General features: G+C 38.9%; 1 long non-coding RNA gene across 1 annotated transcript in view; it reads right to left on the bottom strand.

Moving 5' to 3' along the window:
* Window positions 1-17,285: 17,285 nt before the first annotated feature.
* LOC309839220 overlaps window positions 17,286-22,526 on the bottom strand; it is a 122,780-nt gene continuing 117,539 nt past the window's right edge. The window contains exons 4-5 of the long non-coding RNA XR_014298486.1: window positions 18,737-18,868; window positions 17,286-17,409 (exon numbers count right to left, since the gene is read on the bottom strand). This is a non-coding gene — a long non-coding RNA (uncharacterized lncRNA). The remainder of the gene's footprint in view (window positions 17,410-18,736; window positions 18,869-22,526) is intronic.

The following is a 22,526-nucleotide window of genomic DNA, read 5'->3' on the forward strand; positions in this document are numbered from 1 at the left end:
AGTTGTGGCACACGGGCTTAGTTGCTCCACAGCATGTGGGGTCTTCCCAGACCAGGGCTCGAACCTGTGTCCCCTGCATTGGCAGGCGGATTCTTAACCACCGTGCCACCAGGGAAGCCTGACTATGTTAGCTCTTGTTACGCAGCTTAGTGATTTGATATTTCTGAACATTTCAAAATGATCACCATGATAAGTCCAGTTACAATATGTCACCATATAAAGATGTCACACAGTTATTGACTATATTCCCCACACTGTACACTTCATACTGGTGACTCATTTATTTTACAGCTGGAAGTTAATACCTCTAAATCTCCCTCACATATTTCCTTCCTCTCCCCACCCCCCTCCTCTCTGGCAACCACCTGTTTGTTCTCTGTATGTATAACTCAATTTCTGTTTTGTTATGTTTCTTCATTTGTTTTCTTATTTAGATTCCACATATAAGTGAAATCATACAGTATTTGTCTTTCTCTGTCTGACTTATTTAACTTAGCATAATACTCCTCCAGGTCCATCCATGTTGTTGCAAGTGGCAAGATTTCTTTCTTTTTTATGGCTGAGTAATATTCCATTATATATATATATACACACACACATAAATATATACCACATCTTCTTTAATATTCATCTATTGATGGGCATTTAGGTTGCTTCCATATCTTGGCTACTGTAAATAATGCTGCAGTGAAAATAGGGATGACTATATCTTTTCTAATTATTATTTTTGTTTTCTTTGGATAAATATCCAGGAGTGAAATTGCTGGATCATATGTTAGTTCTATTTTTAATTTTTTGAGGAATATGCATAATGTTTTCCATTGTGGCTGAACCAATTTACATTCCTACTAACAGTGCACAAGGGTTCCCTTTTCTCCACATCCACACCAACACTTGTTATTTGTTGCCTTTTTGATAATAGCCATTCTGCCAGTTGTGAGGTGATATTCATTGTGGTTTTGATTTGCATTTCCCTGATGACTAGTGATGTTGAGCATCTTATCATGTGCCTGGTGGCCATCCATATGTCTTCTTTCTAAAAATGTCTATTCAGATCCTCTGACCATTTTAAATTTGGTTGTTTGTTTTTATGATGTTGAGTTGCATGAGTTCTTTGTATATTTTGAATATTTACCCCTTATTGGAAATATCATTTGCAAATATCTTCTCCCATTCAGTAGGTAGACTTTCGTTTTGTTGATAATTTCCTTCACTGTGCAAAAGCTTTTAGTTTGATGTAGTCCCATCACTACCCTGAACTCCTTCTCAGGTAGATTGCCTATCTTCACTTCACTTAGTTTTTCTTCTGTGGCTTTATCTTGTTCCTTTGTCTGGAACATGTTCCTCTGTCACTTCATCTTGCCCAAGTTGCTATTTTTATTTTTATCTGGTAGGTTGGTTACGTTTCCTGACATTAGAGAACTGGTCTTTTGTAGGAGATGTCCTATGCATCCCAGCAGTGCACTCCTCTCTTATCACCCAGGCTGTAGGGGTTTCCCCTAGGCAGGCTGTGTGGGTCCTTCTATTGTGGTGCACTGACTACGTGGGCAGTCTGGTAGGCTCAGGTGGCTCCAGGTCCAGTTGGTTGCCAGGTCTGCCTTGTGTGGAGGCTGCTAGCCTCTGGTTAGCGGGACCAGATTACAAGGCAGCTGACTGCAGAACCCTAGGGGGCCCCAGGGCTTGTGCTGACTCACTGGTGGGCAGAGTCAGGGTCCAGAAAACTCTGGGGTTGTTCCCTGCCCACTGGTGGGTGAAGCCAGGTCCTGGAGTCTGGTTGCAGGACCCAGGGGTCCCAGAGCTGGTATTGCAGGGGGGCGGGAGGGGTAGCTCCTGACACAGTTGGGTACCAGGTCTGGGGTGCCCTGAAGCTTGTGTTAGCCTACTAGCGGGCAGCGCCAGGGCTCAGCTGGTCCTAGGGCAGGGTCTGGTCTGCTGATAGGCAGGCTGGTTCCATGAGCTGTGGAATTATGGTTTTCTTGAGTCTGGTGTCTGCTCCCTGGTGGACAAGGCTGGTCAAGAGGCTAGACCAGGCTCCCTGGAGGGAAGGGCCAGGGCCTAGGGGATTTGGGGTGCCTGCCCACTGGTAGGTGGAACTGGGTCCTGGTCCCTCTAGTGAGCAGGGCCATGTCTAAAGGCAGGTGTGGGCTCAGGGGGTCTTAAGGCAGCCTGTCTGCTGATGGGTAGGGCTGTGTCCCTGCCCAGTTAGTTGCTTGTCTGGAGGCATCTCAGCACTGGCACCTACAGTGCCAGGTTCTGGCACTAATGACCTAGAGGGAGGATTCCACAATGGTGCTTGCCAGCATCAGTGTCCACATGGTAAAAGGAGCTCCCCAAAATGGCTGCCTCCAGTGTCTATGTTCCTAGGGTGAGCTGCTGTTGCCTCCTGCCTCTCTGGGAGACTCTCCAAGATCAGCAGGTAGGTGTGACCCACGCTCCCCTCCCTGGGTCCCAATGAATGAAATTTTGTGCATGCTCTTTAAGAGTGAAATCTCTATTTCCCCCAACCCACTGGGACTCCCGAAAGTAAGCATCACTGGCCTCCTAAGCCAAATGCTCTGGGCACTCATCTTCCCAGTGCAGGACCACCATGCTGGGGAGGCTGAAGTGGGGCTCAGACCTCTCACTCCTTTGGGAGAACCTCTGCAATATAATTATTCCCCATTCTGTGGGTCACCCACCATGGATATGGGACTTAACTATATAGCAAGTCTGCCCCTCCTACCCTTCTTGTTGTGATTCCTTCTTTATGTCTTTAATTGTAGAAGATATTTTTTGGTAGGTTCCAGTCTTTTTCATCAAGGATGTTCTGCAGATAGTCGTGATTTTGGTGTGCCCATGAGAGGAGGTGGGCTCAGAACCTCCTCTGTGCAAACAGCCTACCTGCAGGGCATTTGTAAAAATAATCATTGGCAACTGTTTAACATCACAGCTGCCTGAGATGGTATTAAAAGTTGGGTTCAAAAGAAGCTGACCAAAAAAGTTAAAAGAAAAAACTGGGGAATGATATTTCCATAAGGTGCTTTGAAAAGCTCTGACATATTCTCAGAAATCTAGACAGCCACATGAGTGTTCTGGGCTGTTCCCATGCCTAGGAAAGACCTCAGAAGGCCCTAAACTCTCACCGCTGGTTTATCTTGAGGCTCTGCACAAGCAGGAAGTGAAGGCTAACACAGAGGTACAAAACTGCCTACTACAGCCTTCAAAGTATGCCCCAACACATGTACAGAGCCCCTCAGAAAATGCTAGGAGACTTCCTGATTCAAAGCATTTAAGAAAATCTCTGCTCTGTAGATAGCTGATCATTATGCTAACCATGCAGAGACTTCAGTAGCCACACATAACAAATAATATAGATCTTATAGGATCAATACAGAAAAGTCACTAAACACACTACAGATTAATATCTTTTATGAATATAGATACAAAAATCCTTTAAAAAATAGCAAACTGAATCTAGCAACATATTAAAAAGTGGCATTTATCACAGGAATGCAAGGTTAGTCTAACATCAATCAATGCAATACACCATATAAATGGAATAGAGGACAAAAAACACATGATCATCTCAATAAATGCAGAAAAACTATTTGACAAAATCCAGCACAATTTTATTATAAAAACACTCAAGAAACTAGGAGTAGAGGAGATCTTACTCAACCTAAGAAAGAACATCTACAAAAACCTACAGCCAACATCATACTTAATGGTGAAAGACTGAATGTTTTCTCCCTAAGATCAGCACCAAGACAAGAATGTCCGTCCTCACAACTTCTATTCAGTATTGTAATGGAGGTTATAGTCAGGGCAATAGGGTAAGAAGAAGAAATGAAAGACTTACAGATTTTAAAAGAAGAGGTAACAATATATTCTCAGGTGATGTGGCCTTATATATACAAAATCATAAGGAATAGACACCAAAATTATTAGAATAAACAAGTTCAGCAAGGTTGCAAGATACAAAATCAATATACAAAATCATTTGTATACACTAACAATGAATAATATGAAATTAAAAGAACAATTCTATTTAGAATAGCAGCAAACACTGAAGAAATAAAAGAGGAAATTAAAAAATACCTAGAAACAAATGACAATGGAGACACAACGACCCAAAACCTATGGGATGCAGCAAAAAAAACTTCCCTTCTAAGAGGGAAGTTTATAGCAATACAATCCTACCTCAAGAAACAGGAAACATCTCAAATAAACAACCTAACCTTGCACCTAAAGCAATCAGAGAATGAAGAACAAAAAAAACCCCAAAGTTAGCAGAAGGAAAGAAATCATAAAGATCAGATCAGAAATAAAAGAAAAAGAATGAAGAAAATGATAGCAAAGATCAATAAAACTAAAAGCTGGTTCTTTCAGAAGATAAACAAAATAGATAAACCATTAGCCAGACTCATCAAGAAAAAAAGGGAGAAGACTCAAATCAATAGAATTAGAAATGAAAAAGGAGAAGTAACAACTGACACTGCAGAAATACAAAGGATCATAAGAGATTACTACAAGCAACTCTATGCCAATACAATGGACAACCTGGAAAAAATGGACAAATTCTTAGAAATGCACAACCTGCCGAGACTGAACCAGGAAGAAATAGAAAATATGAACAGACCAATCACAAGCACTGAAATTGAAACTGTGATTAAAAATCTTCCAACAAACAAAAGCCCAGGACCAGATGGCTTCACAGGCAAATTCTATCAAACATTCACAGAAAAGCTAACACCTATCCTTCTCAAACTCTTCCAAAATATAACAGAGGGAGGAACACTCCCAAACTCATTCTACGAGGCCAACATCACCCTGATACCAAAACCAGACAAAGACGTCACAAAGAAAGAAAACTAGAGGCCAATATCACTGATGAACATAGATGCAAAGATCCTCAACAAAGTATCAGCAAACAGAATCCAACAGCACATTAAAAGGATCACACACCATGATCAAGTGGGGTTTATTCCAGGAACGCAAGGATTCTTCAATATACGTAAATCAATCAATGTGATACACCATATTAACAAATTGAAGGAGAAAAACCATATGATCATCTCAATAGATGCAGAGAAAGCTCTCGACAAAATTCAACACCCATCTATGATAAAAACCCTGCAGAAAGTAGGCATAGAGGGAACTTTCCTCAACATAATAAAGGCCATATATGACAAACCCACAGGCAACATCATCCTCAATGGTGAAAAACTGAAACCATTTCCACTAAGATCAGGAATAAGACAAGGTTGCCCACTCTCACCACTATTATTCAACATAGTTTTGGAAGTTTTAGCCACAGTAATCAGAGAAGAAAAAGAAATAAAAGGAATACAAATTGGAAAAGAAGGAATAAAGCTGTCACTGTTTGCAGATGACATGATACTCTACATAGAGAATCCTAAAGATGCTAGCAGAAAACTACTAGAGCTAATCAATGAATGTGGCAAAGTAGCAGGATACAAAATTAATGCACAGAAATCTCTGGCATTCCTATACACTAATGATGAAAAATCTGAAAGTGAAATTAAGAAAACACTCCCATTTACCACTGCAACAAAAAGAATAAAGTATCTAGGAATAAACCTACCTAAGGAGACAAAAGACCTGTATGCAGAAAACTATGAGACATTGATGAAAGAAATGAAAAATGATACAAATAGATGGAGAGATACACCATGTTCTTGGATTGGAAGAATCAATATTGTGAAAATGACTCTACTACCCAAAGCAATCTACAGATTCAATGCAATCCTTATCAAACTACCACTGGCATTTTTCACAGAAGTAGAAAAAAAAGTTTCACAATTTGTATGGAAACACAAAAGACCCTGAATAGCCAAAGCAATCTTGAGAACGAAAAATGGAGCTGGAGGAATCAGGCTCCCTGACTTCAGACTATACTACAAAGCTACAGTAATCAAGACAGTATGGTACTGGCACAAAAACAGAAATATAGATCAAGGGAACAGGATAGAAAGCCCAGAGATAAACCCACACACATATGGTCACCTTCTCTTTGATAAAGGAGGCAAGAATATACAGTGGAGAAAAGACAGCCTCTTCAATAAGTGGTGCTGGGAAAACTGGACAGGTACATGTAAAAGTATGAAATTAGAACACTCCTTAACACCATACACAAAAATAAACTCAAAATGGATTTAAGACCTAAATGTAAGGCCAGACACTATCAGACTCTTAGAGGAAAACATAGGCAGAACACTCTAGGACATAAATCACAGCAAGATCCTTTATGACCCACCTTCTAGAGAAATGGAAATAAAAGTAAACAAGTGGGACCTAATGAAACTTAAAAGCTTCTGCACAGCAAAGGAAACCATAAACAAGACCAAAAGACAACCCTCAGAATGGGAGAAAGTATTTGCAAATGAAGCAACTGACAAAGGATTAATCTCCAACATATACAAGCAGCTCATGCAGCTCAATAACAAAAAAACAAACAACCCAACTCAAAAATGGGCAGAGGACCTAAATAGACAGTTTTCCAAAGAAGATATACAGATTGCCAACAAACACATGAAAGAATGCTCAACATCATTAATCATTAGAGAAATGGAAATCAAAACTACACTGAGGTATCACCTCACACCGGTCAGAATGGCCATCATCAGAAAATCTGCAAACAATAAATGCTGGAGAGGGTGTGGAGAAAAGGGAACCCTCTTGCACTGTTGGTGGGAATGTAAATTGATACAGCCACTATGGAGAACAGTATGGAGGTCCCTTAAAAAACTACAAATAGAACTACCATACAACCCAGCAATCCCACTACTGGGCATATACCCTGAGAAAACCAAAATTCAAAAAGAGTCATGTACCAAAATGTTCATTGCAGCTATATTTACAATAGCCAGGACATGGAAGCAACCTAAGTGTCCATCATCGGATGAATGGATTAAGAAGATGTGGCACATATATACAATGGAATATTACTCAGCCATAAAAAGAAATGAAATTGAGATATTTGTAGTGAGGTGGATGGACTGTCTGCCATGCAGAGTGAAGTAAGTCAGAAAGAGAAAAACAAATATTGTATGCTAACACATATATATGGAATCTAAGAGAAAAAAAAAAGGTCATGAAGAACCTAGCGATAAGACTGGAATAAAGACACAAACCTACTAGGGCATGGACTTGAGGATATGGGGAGAGGGAAGGGTAAGCTGTGACAAGGTGAGAGAGTGGCATGGACATATATACACTACCAAACGTAAAATAGATAGCTAGTGGGAAGCAGCCGCATAGCACAGGGAGATCAGCTTGGTACTTTGTGACCACCTAGAGGGGTGGGATAGGGAGGGTGGGAGGGAGGGAGATGCAGGAGGGAAGAGATATGGGAACATATGTATAACTGATTCACTTTGTTATAAAGCAGAAACTAACACACCATTGTAAAGCAATTATACTCCAATAAAGATGTTAAAAAAAGAAAAGAATAGCAGCAAAAAAGAACAAAAAGGAATAAATTTAACAAACGAGGTTGCAACATAAAAATAAGTAGACAGATGACCCAGTTAAAAACTGGGCAAATGTTTGAGTAAATATTTATCTAAATAATAAAATATTTACAATATTTTTCCAAATTTATACAAATGGCCAATAAATACATCCAAAGATGCTCAACATCACTGGTCATTAGAGAAATAAAAATCAAAACCACAATGAGATACCACTTCACACTTACCAGAACGTCTATAATCAAAATGACAGATAATAACAAGTGCTGACAAGATTGGGGAGAAATTGGAACCCTCATACACTACTGGTGGGAATGTAAAATGGTGCAGCCACAGAGAAAACAGTCTGTCAGTTCCCCACAAAGTTAAACATGACCCAGTAATTCTACTCCTAGTTATATACCCAAGAGAACTGAAAGCATGTGTCCACACAAAAAGTTGTACTTGAATGTTTATGGCAGCATTTTCATAAGAACCAAACGAACTTTACTAACCCATCAATAATAAAAAATTTTAATCATCCATACTAAACGGAAGACTATCTTTGTATTCTCTCTATAAAAAATATATTATAAAATCATTGTAATATAAAGAGGTGATCATATACTATGCAGCCTAAAACATAGGGAAAGTACTTTAGAGGTGTGTCAGATATTAATTAATTAAGATGTTGTGCTGTTAGAAAAAAAAGTGGAAACAACCCAAATGATAAATGGATAAACACAATGTGGTATATCCGTATGATGGAATATTATTCAGCCAAAAATGTAATAAAGTTCTGATATGTGCTATAACATAAATGACCCTTGAAAGCATTATGCTAAGTTAAAGAAGCCAGACACAAAAGGCCACATATTATATCACTCCATTTATATTAAACATCCAGAATTGTCAAATCCATAGAGACAGATAATAGATTGGTGGTTTCCAGGGCCTGGGAGCAGGGAAGGGAATGGGGAATGGCTACTGATGAATATGGATTTTCTTTGGGGGGGTGATTAAAATGTTCTGGAATTAGATAGTAGCAATGGTTGTACAACTTTGTGAATATACTGAAAACTACTGTACACTCTAAAAGGATAAATTTTATGGTATGTGAATTATATCTTAATAAAGCTGTTATTATACTATAATAAATAATAAAATACAAGAAAAAATAGATGAGGCCGGAGTGCTTGCCAGCTACAACCTCTGTATAGGGAAATCACAGGACCTCCTGGGTGACATCAAGGCCAAAGCCCTCAGGCCACTTTCAGCATCCTTTGAACCCATCAGTGTAATTTCATGGTACAATAGGGGATAGCGAAGGGCTGGAGTATTCTCTTCCAGAGAGCCTCCTAAAACAACCAGCTTGTGTGCAGTTTGCAGGGCAAATGAGAAAGAACAATCCTGCTTGAGCACCTGACCTCGGCATGCCAACTAACAGTGATGGATACAAACGTATATTTATACACTGCTTCAGAAAATGATTCAGAGAGGAAGTTAACAGAAAAGCTGACATGCCTGCTAAACGGGAGGAAGTTGAATAAAAAGATTTCTTCAGGGCCAACTTCACGGGTGTACAACCTGTGCAGTCATACAGGGCCCCACATTCAGAAAGGTCTTGTGCTTGGCTTAATGCTGTACTGTCCCACTGTCTTGAAATTCTTAGTAATTTTATCTTCAAACTTGTGTTTTCTAAGGGAAATCTGATAGAACAATGGAGCATGAGTGTGAGCAGGGAATATATGGGCAATGTGTGTGTCTACTGTTCCTTGTCACCCCATTCTCATATAACATTCATGATATTTCATGAGCACAGAGCTCCAGTAGACTCATGTTGCATCAAGAGGTCAGTGACACTAAAAGTGAGTACGAGGTAAGTGTGCTACATCTACGACTGAGTAAGTAGGGGCACTGACAGCCTGTAGAAGCCACATTTACCATTTGAACTAGAAATTGCTAAGATGGCATTGGTATTCTAAGAAACACAAACAACCAATGGGCCCTATTATATCCTTTCTTACTCTTAGTACTTTGCTGCATTAGCCAACCACTTATTCTGAAAATGATGACACAGAAGGAAAAGGGAAAGATAGGGCAACCCACAGTTCTTTTCACTTTTTCCTTACTCATCCATAAGCTGAAGGTAGAGTGCTGGTAGAATGTGAGCACATCAAGAAGTGAGATAAAAATATTTGGCTTTGTCTTCAAATTTTTAATAATTTCATTTTTGACCTTATGTTTTGTAAGTGAAGCCCAATGAGACGATAAAGCCAAAGAGATACGAGCAAAAAAAAATATTTGGTGTCATTTTGTGTAGTATTTCTACTGTCCTGGTACGAATTAAATATATATGCACCTATGAGCTACAAAATACTAATTGTCTAATTTTGGTGATTTGACATACAGGTTAATTTGCATTTAAAAGTAGCATTGGGCAATATAAAGATGAGTGGTAAAATTCATGCTAATAATTCAATTTTTAAATTTTTCTTTATTTAGAATCATATTAAAGAGCAAATAAAAAACATCATGACAAGTCAAGAGAAAGAGAGAGACCACAGAGGAAAGGACAAGTTAGTACCATTTAGTACCTTTAATGGCACTTTGTTCCTGCTTTTTGAACAAAGGGCCCCACATTTTTCTTTTGCATGGGGCCCTGCAATTTATGTAACTGGAGATTGCCTTGAAGTCTGCATTTGTGGTTCTCAAAAAGTCTGCTGCTTCACAAGCCTACACTTTATGTTGGAGTCATTGTGTGGGTGTAAATTGTGTCAGTGGGTGTGTGTTAGCAGGGGTGCAGTGAGGTAGGGAAGGTGCTGGAGAGTAGGCTGACAGTAGCAAGCCCGAATTAAGAACACACAGAGGGGTTTCAGAAAAGGAGGTGCTAGTTGGATTCTCTGAAGGGCTCACTCTCAGTATTAAAGTCACAGAAATAAAATTATCATCTTAAATTTTCCAAGTCAAATGATGAAGAAAGAGATGGCGTGGGGGAGGAGTTTCTGCTGCACCATGGCAGCAAAAAGGTTTTCAGATGCCTGAGTGAGGCAGTTTTCCCTAGATGCTTAAGGTACAGAATGTGAAGGAAAATCAGAATTGGTCATGAATGTCATTTGTTGTGAGATATAAGCAATCTCAAGCTTTTCTCTGTGTTTTATTTACCCTTTCCACTTTTTAAAAAAAGAGTTGCTGCCTCCCAGTGCCCAGGTAGTGAATGTTTTCAAACTCACTACCTCTCATTGCACAAAATGAGTTTTAGATTATTTTCTCTATATTTTTTAACATCTGTTTGAGGAGCTCAATATTTAATATACATTATCCTGCAATAGGTATAAAACATTTTAAAGATACAAAATTGAAGCTCGGTAAAATTAAGTAGTTTGCTCAATGTCACACAAAAGGCTGAAGAAGAGCCCAAATCTGTTGCTGCTTGACATAATGAATGGGATACTGGATCTTATTCCCTTACTCTATAAAGACAGTGCATGGTTTCCTTATTTGGTATTGGTTGTGTGGTTTTGTGGGCAGAAAGGAATAATGATTCATTTTAGACTAAGAGCTACTTCAGATATTATAAAGGTCAGCTGATTAGCAATATTAATTCCATCTGCAACCTTAATTCTCTTTTGCCATGTAACATAGCATATTGAGGGATTCTAAGGATTATAACTTGGACATCTTTGGGGAGCCATAATTATGCCTACGCACACGATACAAAAATGAAGAAATAGGCAATTCAGCCATAAATTTGGAGACTTCAATATTTGATTCCCCCAAATTGAGAGAAGAGTTAGACAGAAAATCAGCAAGGATATATAAGACTTGCTGTACCTTATAGGTACAACACTATCAAACAACTTGACCTAACTGGCATCTATAGAACACTCCACTAAACAATGTCATATACATTCTTTTCAAGTACACACAGAACTTTCTGCAGGATAAACCATATTCTAAGCAGTAAAACTAGTACCAACAAATTGAAAAAGATTGAAATAATTTAAAGCATATTCTCTGAAACACAATGGAATTTAATTTGAAATAAAAAAACAAAAAATTGTGAAATCCACAAATATTTGGTAATTAAATATCACTTTTCTAAATTACTCATGGGTCAAAGAAGAAATTACAAAGAAAAAGATTTTTGAACTGCATGAAAATGAAAACACACCATATAAAAATATATGGGGGCTTCCCTGGTGGCGCAGTGATTGAGAGTCTACCTGCCGATGCAGGGGACACGGGTTCGTGCCCCGGTCCGGGAAGATCCCACATGCCGCGGAGTGGCTGGGCCAGTGAGCCATGGCTGCTGAGCCTGCGCGTCCGGAGCCTGTGCTCCGCAACGGGAGAGGCCACAACAGTGAGAGGCCCGCATACCACAAAAAAATAAAATTAAATTAAAAAAAAAATATATATATGGCATGCAGCTAAAGCTAAAGAGTTTATATCCATAAACAGTTATGTTAGAAAAGAAGAAAGATCTCAAATCAATATAGTAAGCTTCTACCTTATGAATCCCACCCCCAAAAAAGAGCTAATTAAACACAAGGCAAGAAGAAAGAAGTAAACAGAAATTAGAATGGAAATCAATAAGATACGAAAGAGAAAATCAGTAAAGAAAAATCAATTAAACCAAAGTTAATTCTCTGAAAAGATAACAAAACTGATAAACCTTTAGCTGGACTGACCAAGAAAAAAGAGAGAACCCACAAAACACCAAAATCAGGATGAAAAAGAGAGGACATTATTACTGACCTTACAGAACATAGAAGAGCTATGAGGGAATACCATGAACAACTTTATGACAAGTTAGACAGTTTAAATGAAATGTATGAATACCTAAAAAGACACAAATTAGCAAAACTGACTCAGAAATGTAGAAAATCTGAATAGACATATAACAAGTAAAGAAATAGAATTAGTAATTTAAAAACTTCCCACAAAGCAAAACTCAGGACCAGATGGATTAAATGATAAATTCTATCGAACATTTAAAAATGAAATAATGCCAATACTACACAAACTTCCAGAAAATACAGGAAGAGGGACTAATTCCCGACTCCTGTGAGGCAGCACTACCATGATACCAAAACCAGACAATGACATCACAAGAAAAGAAAATTAAAGAGCAACATCCTTCGTGAATATAGACACTATAATCCTCAAGAAAATATTAGGAAGCCAAATCTAGTTAAATATAAAAAGGATTATACACCACAACCAAGTGGGATTTATCCCAAGAATACAAGGTTGGTTTAAAGCCAAAAACCAATTAACATAACAAACCATATTAAGAGGATAAAGGGCAAATACTACATGATCATCTCAACAGATACAGAACAGGCATTTCACAAAATCCAATACCCATTCATAATAAAAAAAAACTCTCAACAAACCTGAAATAGAAGGAAACTTCCTCAAGCTGAGAAAGGGCATCTGTGAAAACTCTATAGCTATCATATTTCATGGTGAAAGACTGAATGCTTTCCTCCTAAGATAAGAAACAAAGAAAGAATGTCCATCTCACCACTTCTATTTAACATTGCACTTGGGGTCTGGCCAGTGCGATAATGTAAGAAAAAGAAGTAGAAAGCATTAAGGTTGAAAAGAAGTAAAACTTCACAGATGACATAACCCTGTGAATAGAAAATCCTAGGGAAATCTCAAAACACTATCTGATAAACAAGTTCGGCAAGGTTGCAAGATACAATATCAATGTATGAAAATCAATTATATCTTTATATATACGAGGAATAAATGATCCAAGTGAAATTAAGAAAACAATTCCATTCATAATATCATCAAAAAGAATAAAAGTTTAGGAATAGATTTAACAAAAGAATTGTAAGACAAGTACACTGAAAATTATAAAACACTGCTGAGGAAAATTAAAGAAAATCTAAATAAATGGAGAGACATTCCATGTTCATGTATTGGAAGACTCCATATTGCTAAAGTGGCAGTTCTTCCAAAATTAATCAATAGTTTCAGTGCAGTCCCCATCAAAATTCCAGCAATGTGTATGTGTCTCTCTCTATAATTGATAAGATTATCCTAAAACTTATATGAAAAACCAAAAGCCTCAGAATAGCTAAAAAACAATTTTTAAAAGAAATCTGGCAGACTTTCATGTTAAAACTTTAAAAGCTTACTATGTATATGTATGGTTGAGTTGCTTTGCTGTGCACCTGAAACTATCACAACATTGTTAATTGGCTATACTCCAATATAAAATAAAAAGTTAAAAAAAAGGCTTACTATGAAGCTACAGCAATCAAGACAACATGATACTGCATTAAGGATAGACATATATAAATGGAACAGAACTGAGAGTCCAGAACTACACTCTTATATTTACAGTCAATTGATTTTTCAGCAATGGTACCAAGGCAATTCATTGAGAAAGGATAGTCCTTCCAACAAATGGTGCTGGTACACATGGACATCTATAAGCCAAAAGATGAACTTAGACCCTTACCTAACACTATACACAAAAATTAATTCAAAATGAATTGTAGATCTAAATGTTAGAGCTAAAACTATAACAACCTTTAGGAGAAAATTTTTTAAGAACTTAGGTTCCATAAAAATGTCCTAGATACGATCCCAAAAACATGACCCATAAAAGAAAAAAATTGTTAAATTGGAGTTCATCAAAATTTTAAACTGTTGTGCTTCAAAAGATACCATTAAGAAAATAAAAAGACAAGCCACAGCCTGGGAGAAAATATTTGCAAATCACATATCCAGTAAAAGATGTGTATACAGAACATACAAAGAACTCTTACACACAATAATAAGATAAACAACTAAATTTTTAATAAACAATTAAAAATTGGCAAATGATTTGAATAGATATTTCCCCCAAGAAAATATATGAATAACCAATAAGCACATGAAAGGATGCTCACCATCATTAGTCATTAGGAAAATGCAGATTAAAACCACAATGAAATACCATTTCGTATCTGCTAGAATGGCTATGATCAAAAAGACAGACAATGAGAAATGTTGCAAGGATATGGATAAATAAGAGCTCTCATACATCGCTGGGGGAGATGTAAATGGTGCAGCCACTTTGAAAAACTGGAATTTCTTAAAAAGTTAAACATACCTTTACTATATTACCGAGCAATTCCACTCCTTGGTATCTACCCAAGCTAAATGAAAACATATGCCCACACAACAAATTTCTACACCAATATTCAGAGAGCATTATCCATAAAAGCCAAAAAGTGGAATCCACGCAAGTGTCCATCAATGGATGAATGGATAAACAAAAGGTGGTATATCCAAACAATGGAATTTTATTTGACAATAAAAAGAAATGAAGTTCTGATAATTGCTACAACATAGAAGAACCTCAGAAACATGCTATGAGAAATAAGCCAGACATCAGGGGCCACAAATTGTACATCTCTATTTAGGTGAAATATCCAGAAAAGGCAAATATATAGAGACAGAAAGTAGATTAGTGGTTGCCTGGGGCTGACTGCAACTGGGCACAAGATTTCTTTTTGGGATGATGAAAAAATATCCTAAAACTGGATGATGGTCATAGTTGCACAACTCAGTAAATTAAAAAAATCATTAATCGTACACTTAAAATGGGTGCATTTACAGTATACAAATTATACCTCAATAAATTGATTTAATAATTCTAATGGAAACCAAATTCCCCACTTAAGGTACAAAACATACTTCAGTTACTTTGTAAAGCAAGGCCCTTAGAAGCATCTCTTTATACAGTTACTAACCATAATAACTATCACAGTTATTGAGCTCTTACCATAAGCCATAAACTACCCTAAGCACTTGAAATGCATTTGCTCCTTTAATGCTCATAATAAATTTGAGTTTGATTTAGTAACGTCATGAAAGTCACACAGGTGGCCAAACCAGTACTTAAATTAATGTCTGCCTGACTCTAGAGTCCTTGCTGTACATCCCTATATTCTTATCTATTAATATGAAGCTAGAAAAAAAGAACAAACCACCACCTTTAAAGAGATCTGGAAGACCTGATACCCATTTGACAGAATAGTAAGTACAATAGCAATTATGATCACAGACTTTAAGACAAAGAAAGTGTATTAGTCTCTAATTCTGTGTAAAAAAAAATTACTCTAGACTTAGTGATGTAAAACAACAATAAATATTTATTATCTTGCAGTTTCTGTAGGTCAAGAATCTGGGGCTGGCTTGGCTGGGTGGTTGTAGCTCAGGGTTTCTCATGAGGTTGCACTCAAGATGTCAGCCAGGACTGCAGTCATCTCAAAGCTCAACTCAGGCTGGAGCATTCACTTCCAAGGGGGCTCACTCACATGCTTGGTAAGCTGGTGCTGGCTGTTGGTGGGAGACCTTAGTTCCTCTGTACACAGTCATCTCCACAGGGTTGCATGTGTGTCCTCGTGACACGGTTGCCCACTTCCTCCAGAGCAAGCTGTCCAAGAGATCAAAGTTGCAGTTGTGTTGTCTTTTATGACCTAACCTCCAAGGTCACACACCATCATTTTTTCAATGTCCTATTCAGTGTAGGAAGAGTCTCCACAAGAACATAAATATCAAGAGGAGAGGATCATCACAGTCCCTCTTGGAGGCTGGCTAACAGCAAAGGTTCAGCTCACTCTGGGAGGGCTGAGAGAACTGGAGTTGCCAAGCGTTCAGTCCCACATGTACCACAGACATACACATGACACTCTCACCAAGTTAAAACTACTTGCTCCAAAGTCATGGATAGCAGCCTGTCCCTTTGGGCTGCAGTCTCATTCTGCTTGCCACACGTGACAATCTGAGTGGACCCACATGGTGAATGGGAAGCGAGAATGACTTTTGGTGCCTCTGAAATCCCCTTATCCTCTCTATCTGCAGTCTTATTATGGTATCCTCCCTTCTGTTGATTTCCTATCCTGCACATAGCTTCTCTGAACCTCCCCACATCGCCTATTCCTCATCAAAATGGACCTGTCCCGCATCCCATCTTTTTGAATCCTCCTTTTCATCTAGAGCTTGGAAAGTTCTAAATCCAGAATACTCATTCAAGGTAGTGGGTTAGGAACTCATTCAGTATATTTGCATTCTAACTGCCTTCCAAAGCTTTAGCCCCCAAATGGAGGCATATGAGGGTTTTAGTCATCTTCAGGCAAAGGGAGAGCATTTCTGTCTCTTCAAATTATATCAAGTTGATTCAAACCATATCTTCATGCATTCATTCATTCAGTTAATCACCCAACCAGCGTTTACTGAGGGCCTACCATGTACCGTGCACTGTACTTGGCACCATAAACCTCATCTTGGATACTGTGAATGCATGTCAGCAAAACATTTTATAGGTCACACAACTGCAGAGTATGGAAAGATCGAACATAGGCTCCTTTCCTAAGGTTCCAAGGGAAGGGAAGGAGCACACAAAGGCATCTCCTCGTATAGCACCCTATCATATGCATACATTACTGGAAGGGTAGATTTGTTAGAGTCTCAGCCACACCTAGGAAAAGCTTGTCAGCCAAAAGCAAAACCCAAATTAGTTCCTTTGAGTGCAGTTTTTTAAAGTACATTTAAAGTACCACCCCCATGAATGCTTCAAAAGGTACATTTCTGAACCCTATGAATATGAAAATATAATTCACATCTAAGAGTTGACATTCTGCCTAAAATAAGGCAGCTAACAAATGTTGCCTTCGGAATAATTAGATATTACAAGTGTAAAGAGCTATCAGGACAGGACACCATTGTTTTAGAAACCAACCAATTAAAAATGTATTACAGGGCTTCCCTGGTGGCGCAGTGGTTGGGGGTCCGCCTGCCGATGCAGGGGACGCGGGTTCGTGCCCCGGTCCGGGAGGATCCCACGTGCCGCGGAGTGGCTGGGCCCGTGGGCCATGGCCGCTGACCCTGAGCGTCCGGAGCCTGTGCTCCGCAACGGGAGAGGCCACAACAGTGGGAGGCCCGCGTACTGCAAAAAAAAAAAAAAAAAAAAAATGTATTACATTCCTCAGCAACTCTTGGGTTCCCCCCACCCCCATTAACAGAGAGAAATAGAGGAATGAAGAGTTTATTCAGTCAACAAAAATTTCTCAGTAACTATTCTGTATCGTAATTAACTGTCCTGGTGCTGGAAATACAGAGATGGACAAGACAGACACATAAATTGAATAAATATTTCAGAAATTTACTCACAGGGGTGAGCAATGCTAGAAGATAGTCCAAAAATATGCAACCCTACACTTCAAGAAAAAATTTTTATGACCAGGACCATGGTCTTATTTTAGCATACAGGGAAGCAGTATAACATACTCATCTTGGAAAACAAGTCCTAAAGTCTGACTACTTGAGTTCAAATTTCAACTCTACCATTTAGAAGTTGTAAGACCTTGGGTCATGTAAATTTTCTAAGTCCCAGTTTCCTCACTTAAAAATAAAGCCTGCTTTGGGGTGCCCTTGAGATAACTGAGATACATAACAGAGCATACTGCCTGGGAATCCCCTGGCGGTCCAGTGGTTAGGACTCCACGCTCTCACTGCCGAGGGCCCAGGTTCGATTCCTGGTCAGGGAACTAAGATCCCACAAGCTGCGTAGCGTGGGCAAAAACAAAACAAAACAAAACAAACAAACAAAAAATCACAAATTGGTGGGGGAAAAAAAGCATACTGCCTCCTATATAATGAATGCTTAGTTAATGTTATCTGTAATTTTATTAACTATGGATCAAAGTAATAATAAAATTAGTTTCCATTCCTTGAGGATACACTCACATTATGAAAGAAGGCTCAGGTTTATATTTTCTCCATGTATTTATTCAGCCACTTATTTACATCTTTGACATCTTTCTTGCCAAAACCAAGGAGAATATAGGATCCCAACACTTTCTTTAAATGTCTTACTTGGCCTCACTTAGATTTTGCTCACTCCAGATACTTGAGAGCATAAGTTTCTTCACTCCCACACTCCAAACCCCATTTCTCTTTTCCTTCCCCTTCTTCTCAAGGGCATCATGGATTAACAAATGGGCTCAACCCCCAAAATAAAGTCAACTCTTCTCATAGGTATAATAGCAGTCAGAGACACAGTGCCAGAGCTTTTAGCACAAGAATGAAATCCCAATATGAGCACGTGGTCTCTGTTTTAAAAATGGTTTGGGTAACCATTTTAGAAAGGGAATTTTTAGCCCTGAAAAAATTCACTATATCCCAGGCAGAAAAGTGATCCTTCAATATATGGACCCAGATTTCATCCACCTATAGAAAAAGAAGTCATTGTAAAGCAAATAGCTATTATTCACCTTAGGAGAAAAGGCAGAGGTGTGCCATTCTTTCATTTCTCATTTTTTTTCATGTCAGTGAATAATAATGACATTTACTCCCTTCATCCTCAGTTCTTTATTCTTCTGTTTTAAATGTTGCTGGGGTTGTTCCTAAAAAAAAAAAACTGTCTTACATAACTTAAGCATCTCATATAACTCAAAATATGGTTATGGTTTCAGCTTCTTAAGATTATTAATTTGAAATCCATTTCTGGGTTCAAACTGTATATATGTGCAAAACCACACATGCAGATGTGTTTATGTTACCAGGTAGCATAAGGAGATAGTGTAAAAAAAGCATGGGTTCCCAAGTCAAACAAGTTAGGGCTCAAATACCAGGTCTGCCATTTACTAGCTGTGTTTAGTAGGCAAACTATTTACCCTCAATGAACCTCAATTTTCTCACCCATGCATTGGGTTTATCACAACGAATAAATGAGATAAGATCTGTAGAATGCTTGGCACCCTAATAGGTGGTCCATAAGTATTAGCAGCCTCTTTTGGAGGAGGTATAGGAAGGGAGTCACGTGTAACTTAAATTTCCACAGGCTGCCCAATTCTTTGTGTAGACAGTAGAAACTCAAATCCCACTGGTTCAGTCCCGTCACCTGCACCAGGACACCTTTCTCCCCAAAGTCTCCCCACTTACTTCTGAGAATTCTTAGAAAAATTTTATATGTGTTCTCAAAATCTTCACCCACCTTGGCCTTGGTTTTGGAGTCCCCAAGACCTGTGAAGCCAAAAACAGTCCTCCCTTCACCATTTCCCCCAGCTTCAGTGCTCTCCAGAAGAGCATCATTTTCCATGCCATGGAAGCAGCTTTTGCTTCTCCTCAAAGCTGTGGATCATGAGGTATTTGAACAGAACTGGTTTGTTTTGAGTCCTTACTCTGATGCGCCACACTGCGTTCTAGGCATTCATGGCGGAAAAGCCCCTCCTCCCAGCTCTGTGCTGCATTTTGTCACCTGGTCCCTAAGAAGCACTATTTTTTTCCCGAGTATTACAGGAAGCCTCATGAGAAAACCTTCTTTAGTTTCTGCCAGAAGCCCCTCTGCTCATGGGCCACATACTTCCTCGCTGGCCACAAGCTGGGACACATACCATGTTTTCCTCCTGTGTCACATGCCCTCTGTGTCATGCCCATATCTCCTCAGGCCTTACCGATGGCCAACAGCTGCATCACTTTGCCTGAGGCCTTCTTCAGTAGCCTGCCTGCCCTGCTTGCAGGCAGTCTTCTTGGGTGCAGTCCTCAGCCAATGACTGACAGGAATAGGTGTGGATAACTCCAAGGCCTATGTTCTACATCAGCTTCTAGAGTTCCCCAATACAAGGAAACTCCAGTTAACCACAGTGGTAACTGGCTTGATAAGGCATCATTCATTCAGTGACTCTTTTCTTACCTGTCTCACTTCCCTACCCCCTTATTAGTATTTCTTAGGATTATCTCCCCTCAAAACTACTTGCACTCAAATCCTTGTCTTCAAGTCTACTTCTAGGGGAACCTAAACTAAGACGACTGCCTCATGTCCCCATCTTTCTCTCCAGACCCAAAGAGCACATATCTCCCCAGGCAAAATCAACACATACCAGTAAATACTTGAGGAACTACTGATCCACCAGTTCCTTAGACATGGCCAAGGTCTGAATCCAGATCAGCCCCAGCTGGGCATTCTTCTACAAATATAAGTATCCTCCCATATACAGAGATCCTGGGTTAGGTGCCCCTTCTATCGACTTCTCCAGTTTCTATGTTTCCCCAGTTGTCATAATGGCAATGCTGTATTATAATTCCATATTTTATTAACCACTGATGCCATCACATTCTAAGGTCTGTGAGGGCAGGACAGTGTCTGTCTTGTTTATCATTTATACCTATTACATATGATAGTGTATTGTGCAGAGTCAATCCTCCATAAGCATAGGTTGATTTCAATTAAATTTCTAAGGAATAACAAAAGCCTGACACCTCAGGCAGTCTGAAACCAGGGAAAAGGAATGAGCTCATACTAATCAATAATACTGACCACTTGCAGAGAGTCAGCTATATGCCTGGTCCTATGTTAAGTAATTTTCAAACATTATTTCATGGAACATTTATATTTACCTATGAGATAGGTACTACAATTCTCATTTTAGGATAGGGAACATGAAATATAGAAAAGTTCAACACCTTGGCCAAAGATACACTGCTACTAAGTAGCAACATTGGTAACAGATTCAGGTCTGTCTGACTCCAAGAGTTACCTTATTAAGCACTACACTGTCTCTGTTGAGAATCTCTCAATACTATTCTGCTTTGCGCATAGAAAGTATCATCAGAGGCCAAGCATTATTGTTTGAATAATGGTGATAGTTTAATGACCATTAAAAATAAGTGTAGTGGCTTGAATGGTGGCCCCCCAAATATGTCCATGTCCTAATCCCCAGAATGTGTGAATGTGACCTTACTGAAAAAAAGGATCTTTGCAGATGTAAGTGAGTTAAGGATCTTGAGATGAGGAGATCATCCTAGATTATCCAAGTAGACATTCAATCTAATGACAAGTATCCTTAGAAGAGGCAGACGGAAGAGGAGGAGGCAATGTGACCATGGAGGCACCAGAAGCTGGAAGAGGTAAGGAACAGATTCTTGCCTAGAGCCTTCTGAGAGAGTGCAGCCCTGCTGATACATTAATTTCAGATTTCTGGCCTCCAGAATTGTGAAAGAACAAATTTCTGTTGTTTCAAGCCACCGTGTGTGGTAATTTGTGATGGTAGGCCTAGGGGACTAATATAGGCCCAACATTCATTTGTCCATTCATTCATTCTACAAACATTTGAAAAGCATCTCTTATTACATGCAAGACACTGCTACACAAACAGATGAGACGCTATCTCTGCCTTCAAGAAATTTATAGTTAAGTTCAGGACCTTATGCCTGAGTCGTATGGGCATTCTACTCTGGCACTAGACCTACTGGCCATTTTGCTGGCCAGTCCACTGCATAATTATGTGGCAAGTTAGAGTGCTAGGCCGCCATTGGATATCTCTGAAACTTGAAAGAGATAGGGATCTTGAAGATCATTTGGTTCAACCTCTCCCCTCCACCCAGTATAGGAATCCACTTTTCAGAGTTCCGGGTAGGGGGCCATTCAGCCTCTTTTTGAGCACTTCCCCAGTGAGTAGTGTATCCCCTTCATACTAAATCTCTCATGTATGGGCAACTTTCACTGTAGAGTTCTCACCGTCACTGAGCTCCAATTTGCCCATTATGGCTTCCATCCAATTATCAAAATTCTATCTTCAAGACCCATAAGAATATGCCTAATTCTTCTTTCATATAACAATCCCTCAAATTATTTAAAACACCTGATATGTTTCCCCAACTATCTTCTGCTACCTGGCAACTAGCCCAGTTTAACTTACCATTCCTCAGGTGAAGTGGTTTCTAAACCTTTCACCATATTGCATTCCTTCTCTAAATACAGTATCGTTTATCCATACAATTTAAAATATGGCACTGAGAACAGAATACAGTTTACACATAACTCAAGCAGAGGAGAATGGGACCATTATCTCCTTTATTCTGGGCTTAACTCACACATCCTAAGACTGTATTCATATTGTAAAAAAATGATGTTACACGATTGACTCATTCTGACCTTCTTGGCAGCTGAAACCTAAGTGTTTTACTGAATTTCCATTAAACCTGGTTTCCCTTATATGCCTATATGCTTGATTTTGGAATCTGTGTGAAATATTTTTTATTTACTTCTGGAAATTGCCTGGT

This window comes from Grampus griseus (genome assembly GCF_964374135.1).
Source record: "Grampus griseus genome assembly, chromosome: X".
In the NCBI taxonomy this organism is placed as follows: domain Eukaryota; kingdom Metazoa; phylum Chordata; class Mammalia; order Artiodactyla; family Delphinidae; genus Grampus; species Grampus griseus.